The sequence below is a fragment of the Tiliqua scincoides genome, chromosome 5 (genome assembly GCF_035046505.1).
Source record: "Tiliqua scincoides isolate rTilSci1 chromosome 5, rTilSci1.hap2, whole genome shotgun sequence".
Taxonomy (NCBI): domain Eukaryota; kingdom Metazoa; phylum Chordata; class Lepidosauria; order Squamata; family Scincidae; genus Tiliqua; species Tiliqua scincoides.
Window position 1 is genome coordinate 70,792,859 of NC_089825.1, and position 16,946 is coordinate 70,809,804.

General features: G+C 45.5%; 1 pseudogene; it reads right to left on the minus strand.

Moving 5' to 3' along the window:
• Positions 1 to 9,180: 9,180 nt before the first annotated feature.
• Positions 9,181 to 13,650, minus strand: LOC136652271 (uncharacterized; annotated as a pseudogene).
• Positions 13,651 to 16,946: the final 3,296 nt, after the last annotated feature.

The window sequence follows — 16,946 nt, forward strand, 5'->3', positions numbered from 1 at the left end:
CTGGAGAAGGGGAAAAATGCATCTCTTTAAAATCACAGTTTAAAAAACTGCTTTTTACTTTTGTAGACAGACAGTCGTGCAAGTGATTACAGATATAACCTAATCACAGATTTTTCTGTCTCAACCTGATGAGAAGTACCCTTTAAATTAAAGGAAAACGGTCTGTTAACAATAGACTCATTAATGCAGGAGAGGGCAATCCACTGACAATCTATCAATCATGCTCTCTCCAGCTTCACTCCTCCTTTCCTCCTGAGCATGTGAAAGAAGGCTTAATGGCAGTGATTATCACCTTTTCCATTCTTTCCCCCTCACTGTAGCTCCTGGTGAAGGGAGGGATTGCTGCCTCCTAGTGAAGCCTAAGCGCCTGATTGCCTCTGTGTGCATTACAAAAGGACAGCAAGACTGTTTTTAAATCACCAGAGCAAAGGGACTCTGTTTTTTAAATTGATTTGATTTAGTGCGTTTTTTACCATCCATGTGAGTGCTGGGAACAAAACCCTCTTGAATAATGAGATTCAACCTGTATAATCTCTCTCACACAGTGCAGTTGGAGCATGCTTTGATTGCTTGCTTGACACCTTCTGATGTACAAATCAAATTTAATTTTGTGGAAAGCTTGACTGCTATTTAGGCTATTGAAGGTGTGGAGCACTTCAAATTTTGTTTTTGTGAATCCCTCATAACTAGACATGATGGCAACAAGTTATTTTATTTAAACCCATGCCCACCCTTTCAGCAGCTGGGACAGACAGTGGAAGTGTTTGAATAACCATGAAACTATTCCACGGGTAATTAAAATATTTGCAACTTCCTTATCTGTTTTGTAAATCTGTATACTGATTATAAACATATAAAAACACAAGCAAATTGTATTGTCAGATCCTTCTAACTAATCAATATTGTTGCAATGTGTCTTGATACAGTTTTGATTGACTTTTGATTCATTACATTTTGATGAAAAGAAGTGCAATGTAATATATTCTGCTGAGTAATGGCCCAATCGTATTGCTTTGTACCATTGGCTCTGGGTGTCATAAAAGCTCCACAAAGCACTTTCCAAACACCCAGAGAGTAAGCAGCACTGTCAGGAAGGCCTGTGCCGCCCCACCGGCACTGAATCCTGAGCTACCGCCACTGGAGCAGGTAAGAACTGCTCCATGCTGCAGAGGGGTGGGGGGTGGTGGAACGGAGGTGGGAAGGGGTGTAAGGATGGGGGGAGGGCAGAACAGGGTGGATCAGAGTAAGGAGAGATCAGGGTCAGCAAAGGAGATCTCCACCTTATCCTAACCCCCTTCCTGGGCCTGAAAGCCCTACATGGAACATCTCGCACATGCGCCAGCAATTTAGCTGGCACAGATCCAAGTAGCCTCACTCGGCCGGCTGGGGCTCGACACGGGGTAAGAGGAGAAATGTTCCCTTACCCTCAAAGAAGACCTCCAGTCTGTCAGTTTCAGTACTAGAATCAGTGTGGGCTGTGTGGCCCCACTGCACCAGAGGTGGATAGGATTAGGCTGTCTCATGTTAATTTTATTTTATTCTTAATATTATTAAATAATAGTAAGAATGCAAGTGTGTATCACTTAACAGGTTTGTGCTCCCCAATGTCTGTTGTCCAGCAGTTCCGTCAGTATGCAGATATTTAGTGTCATCTAGTGGCTGAATGTGGTATAGCATCTGCTATATAATTGAATGAAATTGACTAGCATATAAGAACCTTTGTTCCTATCTTAGAGCATGGGTATCCAAAGGCCCAACATATGGAGACCCTTGATCCGCCTCTTGGAGACTCTCTGGCCCCACAGCAGACCTAACCCCAACCTTGCCGGTGCTGCAGCAAGCCCTGAAGCCAACCTTCCAAAGGTTGAGGCTTGCAGGGTTCTGCAGGGCTCTCCTGGGAACAACCCAGATTAGGGATCCTCTCAGAATTCCCACCCCATGAAAGCTTGCCTTGCTTTCTGCAACCATTCACAAAGCCTGCAATGCCTGCCTTGTACCAACGGAGTTGACGTTTGGAGAATGGACATTTGGACACTTGGGCCAAGAGGGAGGTGTTTGCAGTGAAACCAGATGGGTCAGCACAGCAACAGAGCGATCACATGGCTTCTACCTCCAAGAAAAAAAGGGAGAGGGGGTCTGCACGATCCTTTCTCCCCTCCAGAAGGTTAAAACTTTGGTTTGGAACTCCCTCCCCACTCCTGCATGAAGGAACATTTTCCCTTCTTCCCCCCCCCCCCACTAATTTCTCTCTCTCAGTATTTAGATCCACTTTTTATTATTCTTTTTTGCTGTGTCTTCATTTTTTTCTGCGCTTGAGTGAAGGAATGGTGAGGAAAGTGAGGCAGGGGGCAGAAAGGAGGCTTCTGTGTGTGGAATGGAAAAGGGCAGCGGTTCTCAAACTCTAGGAGAATTTGTTTCTGTTTATTAATTTACTAATTATTATTTATATAATTTATATAATTACTAATTATTATTTATATAATTATTTACTAATTTACTATTTGATAATATTAAGAATATTAAAAATAAAATAACATTAACATGAGACAGCCCAATCCTATCCACCTCTGGTGCAGTGGGGCCGCACAGCCCACACTAACATCTGCAAAGCAGTGGCATGACTTTTGTCCACACCTTCACCCAGTGGTGTAAGCCAGATCACTTGATATGGGGGTCCGTAAATTACATACATACATAAGACCTTTATACATTTATAAATGTATATAAATAAATGTACAGTATATACAACAAATGTATATATAATATATAATAATATAATATAAACAAATGTATATATAAGTGTATATACCTTTATAAATGTATATAAACAGATAAAGGAAATATAAAACAGCAACAGCGGGCATTAAAATATATGTGTTCTGAAGTCTCCACACAATTCCTGTCACAGGTACATCTTCTCTCTGAGTAGGGAACGCCACTAAACCTGACCATTAGCAGAGCTGATGGAAATGCATTACATCTCGCAAGGGAGAATGCTCTGCGAGCCTGTAGGCACTGCAAATGATTAAAAAAGAAACTGGAGTGCTCCGGCTTTAACTTATAATATTTGTTCTATCCTCCTACTCCCGTCTTTTATTTTTTTCCTATCCGTTATTGTTATTTTATAGTATACTCTTTGTTTTTATAAGTTTAGTGTGATATTGAGCAGCTCTGAGCTAATGTATAGCTTGGTAAAGTTCCTGAAGGCCACAATGCCGATAGCTTCTTCTAAGAAAAAGCCGACAGTGCCAACAGCCTCCACAATGAAAAGACGGAGAACCAGCCTGGTGTCGAGTGGGTCTGATAAGAAGGGTGCCAAAAGGAAAAAAAAGAATTCAAACAATGCGGTAAAGATCACTCCTTCCATTGAGCCCTTTCTTTCACAGAAAAAATTACCTGTCTTGCCCACAAATTCCAAACAACAGCCGGAGGCTACAGATGTCACCCCCCTCTGCTCTTCCTCCTTGGATTTATCAGCAGTCTGTTTATCTGCCCCTGATAAGGAAGACTTTATCCAGAATACAGACTCTGTGCTGTTAGGTGGAGCTCAGGCAAGCTTGGATGTCAGCATTCCCTCTGTGGTGCAATTAAATCCTTGGGAGATGCCTGCTTAATCTCTGCTCAGACCCTTCGAACAATCTACGAACGGTTTGATGAACTCGAGGGACACTTGCAAACTGTTTTACAGGCATTGCAACATTTGGAAAATAAAATCCAAACTGGCAGCAACCTCCAGCTATGCCAGCCCAGCTCTCTCCCAGTGCCACTTTCCCCTTTAAGAGCAAAGCTTAACAACAATATACAATTGGAGAGGGGAAGCCTAATATCCACTGGTTGCAATACACACTTGAGATTAACTCCTTCAGCTATGGTTCTTAATATTCCATATGGAGATGCTTTTCTGTGGTCTTCTAAGCCCGGGATGGTAAAGGCTCTGTCCCAATTGCTGAAGGCACAAGTGGATTTGTCTGCACTCCGGGAATCTTTCTTTTTGCCCTCCAGGAACTATACCAAAAGGCTCTATTTGGCTTTTAATTCAGAAGCAGTACCTAATCTTATTTTTAATGCTAGAACACGTTTTAGGAATTTTAATATAACCATCCAGTGAACTTTTATACAGTCTGGAAGTCAAACGCTTTTTAAATTTAAATCTCACAAGCCATTTACTCCAAATAAGAGTCTGCCCCTTGGTTCTCGAACAAATGTTTCTCCCAGAACCCTTCCACGCAGTCCAGTGCATGGTGTCAACCGAACCCCATTGGTGGTGGATCTTGCAGGTGCAGGCACCATGCCTAAGAAGTGTCAGCATGCGAAGTCCTCTTCTTGTTCTCAACCGGTCTCCCCGATCCACTCCTTTTGTGTTGGTCCAAGAATGCTTCCCTGGGATAACCCTCCCTCAGCCTTAATCTCGTCGACTTTAGCCAAACCTCTGACGCCTAATGTAGTCGAAAGGCCATTATTTTCGCTTCACTTGTCCAACTCAATTTCTGACAATCTGTCCAATTCTATGGGTTTGAATTTACAACCAGAAATGACCAGTGCGCATCTTAGTAACGATTGGGGAAATTTGCATACCAATGCGCCTGGGGAGCTCGAGACTCAGCAGGGTGTGTGTCCCCCTTCCCTGAAGACTGCCGAGTGCCAGCCTTTGTCGACTGTAATTTTTTCGCTCACACCTGATTTGGACGTCCGTCCCAAGGCAACTCATCATCATTCTCCCCCCAGACAACTTCCTCGCTCAACCTCCTTAGCGCAGAAGGATATGCCAGGCGACTTTAAAATGTTTTCTATGAAGCTAGATTCAGCTGGAAGTGGCATTGATTCTGCAATAACTAATTCTGGCCGACCTTTTAATTGCCTTGCTAAGTCCCCACTGATTTCTAATCTTTCTCAACCATGACTAAGGCAACTTCTGGCTGACTGTTATTCCCCTCATAGTTTTGGTGTTGCTGCACATTTACCCAATCAGGTCAAGCTGGTCTCCTGGAATATTGCAGGTTGGAAATGGAAGTGCTCTGATAAGGAATTTCTATCCTATTTAACATCTTTTGACATTATTCTCTTGCAAGAAATGTGGTCAATAGAACCAATTCTTTTTAATGATTATCAAACTTTCCATCTACCAGCTCATAGACCCAACAAGAAGGGCCGTGCTCAAGCGAGTCTGGCAATTCTAATCAACCCGCTCTTGCCAGCGACCCTTGTGGAGGCATCAGAAAATCTATGCAATTTACTAATCGTCAGACTGATTGTTCAACAGCGAACCTTTCTCGTTTTCAATGTCTATCTACCCCCATGCCAAAATAGATCGGAGCGGGAGCAAGCTTGGAACTTCCTCTCAGAACAATGCAATGCAGCGTGCAGTATCTCCCCTAACGCTACAGTAATTCTTGGTGCTGATTTTAACTCAAGAGTTGGGGATGATATTGAGATTTTTCACAAGATGGCTTGTGAGGACTGTGAACCTTTTATTTCTACTCATGGACACTTAGCGAGGTGTTCTAAAGACACTTGTTTTAACGATGCCGGGTATTTTCTGGCAAATTTTAGCCTCCAGTTTAATTTGATTTGGCTTAACGGTTTGTGTAACTTCTCTGGGGCTTCGGAATTTACTTATATTTCCCCAGTAGGTATGAGTGTTATTGACTATGTTTTAATTTCAGCCTCTTTTTTGCCCCTTGTTTCCACTTTTAAAGTTGATGATTTTAAACTGAGCGATCATCTCCCGTTATGTACTGTTTTTAACATAGACTCACCTCGCACTGTTTCCCCAACGTGCGCTAGGGAAAGCTATACCCGATAGGCAAAAATAAGATGGAATGATTCCACTCTTTTTGATATACAATCACTATTGGTAAGATTCTGAGGGATTTTGTTTTGACTCTAACAGAGCCAGTATCTGTAGTGTCTGCCTTTGAATCTCTAATGAATTATATTTATGTAAATATTGTTCATCCAATGGCCGAGGTCAAAGGCAGGCCCAGTATTGACAAATTAGGATGGTTTGACCAGGACTGCAAACGAGCCAAGGCCCATGCCAGGGAGTGTTTTGGGAATTTTAGAGCTAGTAATTTGAAGGAAGATTTAAAAATCTACTTCACAGCCATTGCCTCCCTTAAGGAATTGATCCAGTATAAGCGACATGAGTTTATTAAAAAGTCCTGGGGAAGATTGATCCAAGCTACAATTAGTAACAACCACAAGTTATTCTGGGAGATTGTTTCTAGAGCCTCCAATGAAGCTACGGGTAAGCTTAATTCAATCTCCACCTATACTTGGCGCCAACACTTCTTGGACCTGTTCTATGATCCGGCAGCTGCCTGTAGTGGGGGCTTAGAGATTTCTTTTTCTAACTTTGAGGCTTGGCCCGATGTATCCGAAGAGGAAATTCTTGATCTAATCGTAGCCCTAAAGCCAGGCAAGGCTCCAGGGCCTGATGCCATTCCTATCACTTGGCTTAAAGAAGACCCATAGTTTTGGACTTCTATTCTGGCCCTGCTCTTTTCATCTATTAATGCCTCTGGCCGATTTCCCAAAGCTTGGCTTAAAGCCATTGTGATCCCTATTTTCAAAAAAGGCGACTCTAGTAAGCCGGACAATTACAGACCTATTAGTTTAATTTCTGTAATTGGTAAGTTGTATGCAAAACTCCTTCTCCAGCGCCTCAGCCAATGGATTACCCATTTTAACATCATGGGTATAGAACAAATTGGCTTTAGGCAGGGGCAATCCACTTTGGACCATGCCCTCACTCTTTACCATTTAGCACATAAGTACTCCATTCAAATGAAATCTAAGCTATTTGTAGCATTTCTGGACCTCAAAGGGGCTTTTGATAATGTGAACAGAAACCCTCTCTGGGCTAAACTAGCTCATATGGGGCTAGATCCTAAATTGCTCGCTCTTATTCGGGGCCTATATTCTAACACATCTGCCCAAGTCAGATATACAGCAGAAGGGAATTGTACTGATGAATTTCCTACCAACAAGGGGGTGAAGCAAGGCTGTGTGCTCGCTCCCACTTTGTTTAATCTCTTTTTAAATGACTTGGCTCCCTCTTTGGCTACTGTTGATGGTCATCCCCCCAGATTGAAGGATTTGCAGGTACCAATTCTACTCTACGCCGACGATGCAGTTATTTTATCTCGCTCTCGTCTGGGACTAAAACGTTTAATCAGGAAGTGTATTGAATTTTTCTGCTCCAACAAGTTACAAATTAATTATGTCAAATCAAAAATTATGGTCTTCGGTAGGTCCTGCAGACCATGTGAGTGCAGATTCAATGGTCAAATTATAGAACAGGTTAAAACATTTAAATATTTGGGCATTTTATTTTTGCATAATTTAGCATGGACGCGCCATCGCTATATGGCTCGTTCTATTGCTAAAGCCTCTTCGCAAGCCATCATTAGTTTCTTTCATAGTAAAGGAGGTTTGTACATTCCGGCGGCTCTGAAGGCTTTTAATGCGAAGTGCTCTGCCCAAGTTTTATATGGGGTGCTGATTTGGATTAAGGCATTTAATAACTCACTGGAGCAGATTCAATCAGCCTTTTTAAGAAGTATACTAGGCCTGCCCCGGTGTGTGTCCTATGAGGTGCTCTGTATTGAATCAGGCCAAATTCATCTCGAAACACTGGCATGGATTAGAACAACCAAATTTTGGCTAAAAATTCTCTATAATACTGATCCTAACACTCTCCTATATCACCTCCTTGATGACCCATATTTCTCAGATAAACCTTGGAGCACAAAAATAAAGCAACTGGGAGTTGAGCCTGACCTCCTTGGCCATTTGTCCCAAGATGAGGCATTTCGGCTCATTAAAGGGAGACTTTTGGATACCTATACTTCTAATATCCTACTTGCTGTTAATAAAACCTGTTCACCAGCATATTATCACCTACCGGTCAAAGTGGGGGAAATTCCCAATTATTTTTACATTTTGGAGTGCCCAAAAATTAGAAGGGCTTTTTCTATGGCCCGTTGCAATTCTATTCCATCCGCTGTTCTTTGGGGTAGATTTCAAGGTATTCCTCTTCAGGAAAGAATCTGTCCTTGCCCCCAGCAAGTTGCAGAAACATTAGATCACCTCCTTTTTTATTGCCCGCTCCATAGTGTGGCTAGGGGAAAATGCTTAGTTCTCCAATCCTATCTTAACTCCTCTTTTGAGGTCTCTGTTATATTGCAATCTTTATTAGCCTCCACTGACCCTAACACCATTTGCCAGATAGCTACATTTATTTCACAAATAGTGGCGTCCAACTTGAAGCGTGTCCCTACTCCCTGAAGTCCTTGTTTTATAATTGTTAATTTTAGTTTGGTATGCTATGGTTCTCTAGTCAGCTCTTCAAGTTTTGTTTGTTTGTTTTTTTCTTGTATATGTAAGTGTGTATGTATTGTAACGGTATGCCAATAAAGGTACTGAAACTGAAACTGATTAAAAAAGAAGCCGGCTTCCCAAAACTGACTGGGATGTGCGAATAGAGAAGGAAGAATATTCTGCATTCTGTTAGCGATGCAGAATAGCTCTTGACTCTCAATATCAAGCAATCTTTCCTATCCTATCGGTTTCATTTAAACCAATCATACCCAAGCTTGCTGTGTCTAGTCCTATTGATTTAAGCTTAGTGAGTATATCCACAACCTCCACAGGCAGTACCAGGTCAGAAGCTGGTACATTAGCCCATACGGGGCAGAGTTGAAAAAGATCACAAGCCAAAATTTTACTGATCTCGGCCAAGCCAACGTTTTGAGTTGAATAAAACCCACTTCAAGACACACAGAGTATGGAACACATCTCCGTAAACCCAAGATCCTCCACAGGAAGGAGGACTGTATGCTCTCAGTTGATCGATTCAAGGCCTTATGCCAGATCAGACAGCCAAACTTGTGAAAGTACCTTTGCCTTGAATACCTCTAAAGTAGCCGGGACGTTATCTGTTACCTTGACTGAAGAAAAACTGGGAAATTGCAAGGGATGAAATTTTTGATGCATTTAGGACTGCATTAATATGAGAAACCCACAAAGGCTTGTAATGGATATTAATGCCTAAATATCTGAATGACTATGGGCACAATCCTAACCCCTTATGTCAGTGCTTTCCAGCACTGAACATCTTTGAGGGTCATCGACTGCCGCATCCATGACACCATCCAACTCACAACGAACCAAGCAGGCTTAGTCAGTGTCTGTGGAATGACAGATGCTGTGCATGCTGCCCATCTTCTGCTCGAGAAGCACGAGAGAATCAAAAGCCACTGCATATTGCTTCACCAATCTTGAAAAGGTGTTCACAGTGCACAATGTCATCTGGTACACGCTGCGTAGCCAGGAAGTGCCAGAAGAACTTGTTCGATAGGTGAAGTTCTTGTACAGGATCCAAAGCGACATGTGCAGGCTGTTGATGGAACGTTGAAAGACTTCTGTATTACCATTGGCATCCACCAATGCTCGGCACTCTCTCTGCTGCTGTTCATCACACTGATGGACGTCATCACTCACGATCAGCAAAAGCCGGTGCCATGGACACTTCTCTATGCAGATGACGTTTTTCTTGCGTCCGACAACCAGGAGGACCGTCTCACATTGTTTGGCCTCTGCCTCAACATCAAGAAGATGGAGTACATGACAACAGACCCCAATGAGCTTGTGACAATCCATGTAAATGATATTGACCAGCCACGTGCTGAGATGTTCCAATACTTTGACTTGACAATCACGGCTGATGGCAGCCTGAGTCACAAGACCATTGCGCGAGTAAACAAAACCTGGACAAAGTGGCTGGTGTCCACTTTGTAATGGAAAGTGGCCATGATGACCGTTGTTTTTTTGTAATGGAAATACGCAAGATCCCACGAGGACATAGGGTGTGGTGTCAACAGTGACCCCTTGCTCTGGCAGACAAGCATGGGGTTAACACCAGAGCCTCAGACTACAGTGAGTGTGCTGCACAGCTGCAGCCACTTGGAGGCCCTCAGGGATAAAAGCAGCACCTGATGGAGGGAGCGTTTAGTGGGTAGTAGAAGGAGGAAAGCTTGAGGAAGGAAGGAAGGAAACTGAACTGATTGATCAATGAACTGAGGAACTAATCCCTGATGGACTACTGGAACTGCTGATGATGGACTAACTGACTAAAGGACAGATGGGTGAATGGACTTCTGAGGACTACTGGAGACTTCTGGATACACTGGGATTGGTGTGTGGCTGCCTCGCCCAAGACCTGCTGAGGATCAAGGTGCTGCTGTAGTGGTGGGAGGAGCTGCTGGCAGGGAAGGGGAGAAGAGAGGACCTCTGCAGGTTGAACAGGTGAGCTACCCTGGTGGTGGGGTCCAGCAGTGCTGCAGGGCAGAACAGAACTGAGAGAGGAGGTGGATTGGCTGGTAGTTTTGTATAGTCAGCAGGGCTGCCTTTCTTCTTCTAGGTTGGGATGGTCATGCTACGTTGCCAGTCGGCAGTCGTCTTCTGCTTGGTGATGATCTTGAAGAAGCGCGTGAGCCAATTGACTGGGTTCCAGTAGCGTGATTTCCAGAGCTTGGCGGCAATGTCATCAGGACCCGTTGCCTTGCCCGGCTTCATTTGTTTCAACTCCTCTGTGACTTCTTCAGACCCAATTGCCTGCACGGGGCCATGAGTGGGGGCTGTTTGTGGGATTGACGGGTGCAGGAATTCCTCTGTAGAGATCCGCTCAGTGTATGCCAGCATTCAGTTGCCTGCTTCTGATCGCTGATCAGCTGCCCCCTCTGTTTATGCCACAAAACTTCTCAATATCCTTAGTTTGGTGGTGTCGTGACTTGGCAAGCTGGTAGATTACAGAGCCTATTCCGTGGCGGTGGTAGCAGCGAAGAGATCGTTCTTCTCTGCTACCATTGCGTCTGCTGACAACCGTCCGGCAGAGCTGTTCCGTGTGGTGCGGGGCCTCCTCCATCAGGCCCCCCCAGTAGACCAGGAGGAATACACGGTCAGCCGCTGTGACGTGTTTGCGCAACATTTTGCAGATAAAATCGATCGTATTCGTCACAACTTGGATGCCACATTGACAGTGTCTGACGATGTCCCCTTGGCAACTGCTTGTCCTGTGTTGTGGGATTCTTTTCAGCTTGTACAGCCTGAGGATGTGGACAGACTCCTTTGGAGTGTGAGGCCATCTGCCTGCCTGCTCGACCCTTGCCCAGCTTGGTTGATAAGAACTGCCCGGGGTGGGCTGGCTGAGTGGACAGGGAGGGTGGTCAACTCTTCCTTGATGGAGGGGACGTTACCACTCGCTTTGAAACGGGCGGTGGTTCGCCCCCTCCTGAAGAAGCCCTCCCTGGATTCCACTGTGTTGGATAACTACCGGCCAGTCTCCAACATCCCGTTTCTGGGCAAGGTAATTGAGCGGGTGGTGGCATCCCAACTCCAGAGGGTCTTGGATGAAGCGGATTATCTGGATCCTTTTCAATCTGGCTTCAGGCCGGGCTTTGGGACGGAAACCGCCTTGGTCGCCTTGGTGGATGACCTACGCCGGTGGACTGGACAGGGGGAGTGCGTCCCTGTTGGTCCTGCTGGACCTCTCAGCGGCTTTCGATACCATCGACCATGGTATCCTTCTGGGCCGATTGGCCGAGTTGGGAGCTGGAGGCACTGTTTTGCGGTGGTTCCGCTCCTACTTGGAGGGTCGGTCCCAGATGGTGGTGCTGGGGGATGCCTGTTCGACACCCTGGCCCTTGAGATGCGGGGTGCCACAGGGCTCAATTCTGTCCCCCATGCTATTTAACATCTACATGAAACCGCTGGGAGAGGTCATCCGGGGGTTTGGAGTGGGGTGCCATCAATATGCTGATGACACCCAGCTCTATCTCTCCTTTCCTCCAGACTCCAGGGTGGTGGTTGAGGACCTGGAGCGCTGTCTGGAGGCAGTGAGGATCTGGATGGGGGCTAACAAGCTGAAATTAAATCCGGATAAGACAGAGGCTCTCCTGGTTAGGAAATCCTCGATGCAGGTGCTGGACTATCGGCTTGCCCTGAATGGGGTTGCACTCCCTCTGAAGGAGCAGGTCCGCAGCTTGGGGGTCCACCTGGACTCGCAGCTGCTCCTGGATTCCCAGGTGGCGGCTGTGGCTAGGGGGGCCTTCGCTCAGCTTCGGCTGGTGCGCCAGCTGCGGCCGTACTTGAATCGTGCAGACCTGGCCACGGTGATCCATGCCTCGGTGACATCCAGATTAGATTACTGTAACGCACTCTATGTGGGGCTGCCCTTGAAGACGGTTCGGAAACTGCAACTAGTGCAGAATGCGGCGGCCCGTGTGGTTACTGGAGGTAGGCGGTTCGACCCTGTCAGTCCGCTTCTCCAGCGGCTGCACTGGCTGCCCATTCGTTTCCGGGCCCAATTCAAGATGCTGGTATTGACCTTTAAAGCCCTATACTGCTCTGGACCAGGGTATCTTAGAGATCGCCTGCTCCCGTACAATCCGGCTCGCCCTCTCAGGTCATCAGAGAAGGCCTTTTTACAAGTGCCGCCGCCTAGGGAGGTACGTGGGACGGCTGCAAGAAATAGGGCCTTCTCAGTAGTGGCACCAACGCTATGGAACTCCCTTCCCCTTGACTTAAGAATGGCTCCCTCTCTTGAGACCTTTCGGCAAGGCCTGAAGACCCTTCTGTTTAAACAGGCCTTCTGAGTTCTTGGCCTTTTAACATTTTTTAACATCTTTTAATATTTTTTTTACAGGCCTGATTCTTTTATGACTTGCTGCTGCTCTATGCTCTTTTTACCTATTTTTACTCTGACTGCTGTTTTTAGTATGTGTTAATATGTTTTTATTTGTTTTTAAATTGTTTTTAATATGTTGTAAGCCGCCTTGAGTCCCTTCGGGGAGAAAGGCGGGGTAGAAATAAAGTTATTATTATTATTATTATTATTATTAGATGCTGCACTCACCCTCACATGTGTCAAGCTTCTTGTAGATGTCATAGTGTGTGGCTTTCGCGGAGGCCATGGCTTTCTTTGCTTCATGATGAGTGTCCTGGTACTTCTGCCAACTGGCAGCCGTCTTGCTGTCAAGGAAGCTGTGGTAGAGCCGCTTTTTGTCTCGCACCTGTTGCCTTGATGTCATTGGTCCAGAGCCAGGTGTCTCAATCAATTCTGCATCTGCCGGGCTTCGTCATGCTGAGCATTGCGCGTGCAGCCTCGCTAATGGCACGTGTCACCTTCTGCCACGTTTCTTCAACAGTTGTTACGGCGGGCAGTTGGATGCGTACGACGAGTTCGGTTTCTTTCTTTCGTATACACCACCACATGATGTTTGTGGTTCCAGTGCGCTCTTTGCATTGCTGTTTTGGCAGCTCAACGTGTAGCTTAGCGGTGAGTGGGCAATGTTGAGTTGCGACTGTTTTGAACGGGGTCGCTTTGGCACTGAGGACCATCTTCAGATCGTGGCCATGTATGTGGATGATTTGTGATGATGTACCATCGCTGTAGCTGGTTGTGAGGTGTAAAGGCCTCCTCTGGAACCAGCTGTTGGCAACAATGAGGTTCTGGGTATCAGCAAAGTTGAGCACTCTTTTGCCACTGCTGTTATGGATGCCAAATCCATGGCTGCCATGGCTATTGTAGCTGTCTACTGTTTCACTGACGCGGCTGTGAAGGTCATCAGCAATGACGATGTACTCCATGGGGTGAACCTCTTTGACTTTCTTGTCGAGCAGCTACCAGAAGGCATCCTTGGCACTGTTGGTGCAGCTGGTCTGGGGCGTGTAGGCAAAGAAGTAGTGAACACGTTGCTTCATCATGACAAGTACGATCTTCATGAGATGATCATTGAAGCATCCAACCTCTGTGACTGCATTGTGAAGTCGCCTTGAGATGACGATGCTGATGCGATTGCACATCTTTGAGTTGCCATGGTAGATGACCTTGTAGCTATTGCCAATAGGCCAAGACTTTGAGCTGCTCCAGCAGGTCGCTTGGAGCATGCAGATGACAATGTGGCATTGCTAGAGCGCTCTGACAAGTTCAACTAATCGCACAGTGAGTGAGCCAACTCATGGGGGTTGGGATCCAGCATAATTGCCTTTGCCCTGCCTTTGTCTCCCTGCCCCAGGGCCGCCCACCACCCACCCTCCCTTCGCCCAGGAACACCTCTCCTCTCCGCCTACCTTTGCTCCTTGCATCAGCCCAGCTGGGCCAATACAACCTGCATGGAGGAAGCCGGCACAGAGGCTTGCGTTGGCCTTCACAGGCCAGCACTTCTCTGAGCACCAGCCCAGACACGGCATGGCCTCTTTAGTGAATGGTTCAAGCAGCTTCCTCATGAGGAAGTCCAAACCATGGCTTCCTCATGAGGAAGCTGCTCGAACCATTCACTAATGAGGCTATACTATATCTCCAAAACTAGACATGATAGGGCAAAACGGATGCCATTTTTGGAATTGGCACCCCAAATTCATATCAAGCCACCATGAAGTTTGGGAAAAGCTTTTTCTGACCCTCAATTTTGTAGGCCTGTGTAATTGGAGAATGACAAAGTAAAAAGAATGTATCCAAGAAGGTTAAAGAACTGCTTATATACCGCTTTGTTGAAAAGAGGTATATAAATACTGTTAATAATTAATAACTGCTTCCTTCACTGGGCTCAGTGTCCTAGAGTCCACTGAAATATAAAGCACAAAAGGGTTTTAATACAATCCTATCTTGTGCTGCAGCAGGCTTGTGCTGTATCCAGCCCAAGATAAGTCTGCAAAGTGGCTCAGCCAAAGTTAAGGGAGAAACTTTTTCCCTTGCCCCCGGGTAAGCCACTACAGCCCCATGGGTCCCTTGGACTTGCGCCACCTCAGGTGTATGGGGGCTTGGGAATGGGGGCTCGGATGGTCATCCAGGAGCAGTGTTGCCATCCCAGTCCTTACACACACCATAGGCTGCCACACCTTTGGGGTGGCATACATAGCCTGTGAGCCCCATGCCAGGGTGACCAAACCAAGCACTGCTCACAGAGCTAGCACAGTAACCAGTGCACTGACCCCAAGCAAGTCCTGTGACTACTTATGCCTCTCCCATGGCAGGCTTCATGGTGACTGGGGCAACGGGGGCACAAGGGAGGCAGGGTTTGAGCTGAAAAGGGAATGGGGCCATGCATGCCCATAAAAGGGTTTGGATAGCAGCCGCAGGATTCAAGGTTTGAGACTCTGTCATCACAGAGATAGAATCCTGAGGAGGCAGTCTGGACAATGACAACGACTACACCAACAAAGCAGCAGCTTAGTACCTTCCTCTTCCAGATGGAGGTGACGGGGAGGCACTTGAGGCTGGGAAACAGGATCGTTCCCTAGTAGGTGAAGAGGATGGGTGGGTGGAGGAGGCCCAACACTACCATTTCATACTGAATGAAAAGGAAAGAGCCCCTGCACCTGGACCGGGAACTGCAGAGCCCCACACTGGTATAAACCTTTCTGGAGAGCAGGCATTCTATCAGAGTTGAATTCCAGTGCCTGAAGGAGCAAATTGCCAGTGCATTGTAATCTTATGTGATGGATGAATATGATTGACTCAGGTCCTTAATCCATTCAATAATAACATGCAGGCACATCCTTCTGGTGGTTTAGTATAATGTTTACCTACAGTTAGAGCACAGCAGCCTTTGCTCTCCACAGGTAACTTCCATGAAGAAATAATTCAAAAGAAAAAGGATCAATATTTATTGCAATACAAAATTAAAATAAGAATAACTGGCATAGACACTTAACTTGCTTCTTTGCATTTTTGTTTACCTGTTACTTTGTCCCAGTGAGACACTGGAACTCAGAAGTTGCACTCCTGGTCATGGAAACAGCTGGTCCATGCAAACCCTAATTGTCTCATTCCCATGTCTGTGTTGCTGGATCCCAGGATGTACACATTCTGGAGGCAAGGCTGGCTGGATTTTTACATAGGATTACATGCAACATATACAACAATCCTTACAGTTAATAATTAATGCTAGATTGCAAGGTACCAACTATCTTCTGAAAGTGTACTTTCAGATATGTGTACATTTCAGAAGGTGTATTCAAGCATGAATGCCAGGCCTGTTGTAAAATATTTTAAAATGTTGTAAAATGTGTACATTTCAGAAGTTCATTTCAGAAAGTGTACTCGGGCATGAATGCCAGGCCTGTTGTAAAATATTTCCTCCCCACCCTCCAGGCTTATTGGAAGCAAGCACTGTCTGGTGTCTCCATTATAACGGATGATTTCAAGAACAGAACTACTTGGGGAAGGGTGAAAATTTGATTTAGCTGATGTGTTGGGAAACCACACATGCATGAGAGGATAACACCTCAACCACCAGGCCGCAAAATGCTTCTGTTTTTGTTTATTAGGCAAGGCGTAATGGAAGCAACTGTCCAGATACTTGGGATTTGGCTTTTTATAAAAATGCTAACAATGAACATTTTGCTAATTTCTGGAATTTGGATGCATTTTCCAAGCACATTCTTCTTCACCATCCCAAGAAGTCCTGTCTGAAATCCTCATCTTCAGGATTTCATGAAATCCTCATAAATTTCTTAACCAAGTAATTAAGAAACAGCAATTGGCGGTGCCAGATAGCTAAAGAAAATGTTGGTACTTTGTTTAAAGTGCATTCAAGAATGTTTCCTGTCTCAATTATTGTAGCTTTTTGCCACAGAAATGCTGCTTGGGCATGCAGCTGTTGTTCTTGGAGTAGTGAGGTGCCATCAAAAGGAAATGATGAAAAATCCCACAGCATATGTGAAGGTTGATCTTCAGCTTCTGGAGCTGATCAGTGGTAAGTCTGACTCTGAAAGTGGTTGTGCTCTGGGAAAGTCTGACATTCACCAAATCCTTCTTATAGGCCTGTGCCAAACCACTTTCTGTCTGTGTATAGATTACATGCAGATGATAGCCAGTAACAGAAACACACTATTCATCACATCCTTCACCTGAAACCATCAATCATGCTGATGTGAAATCA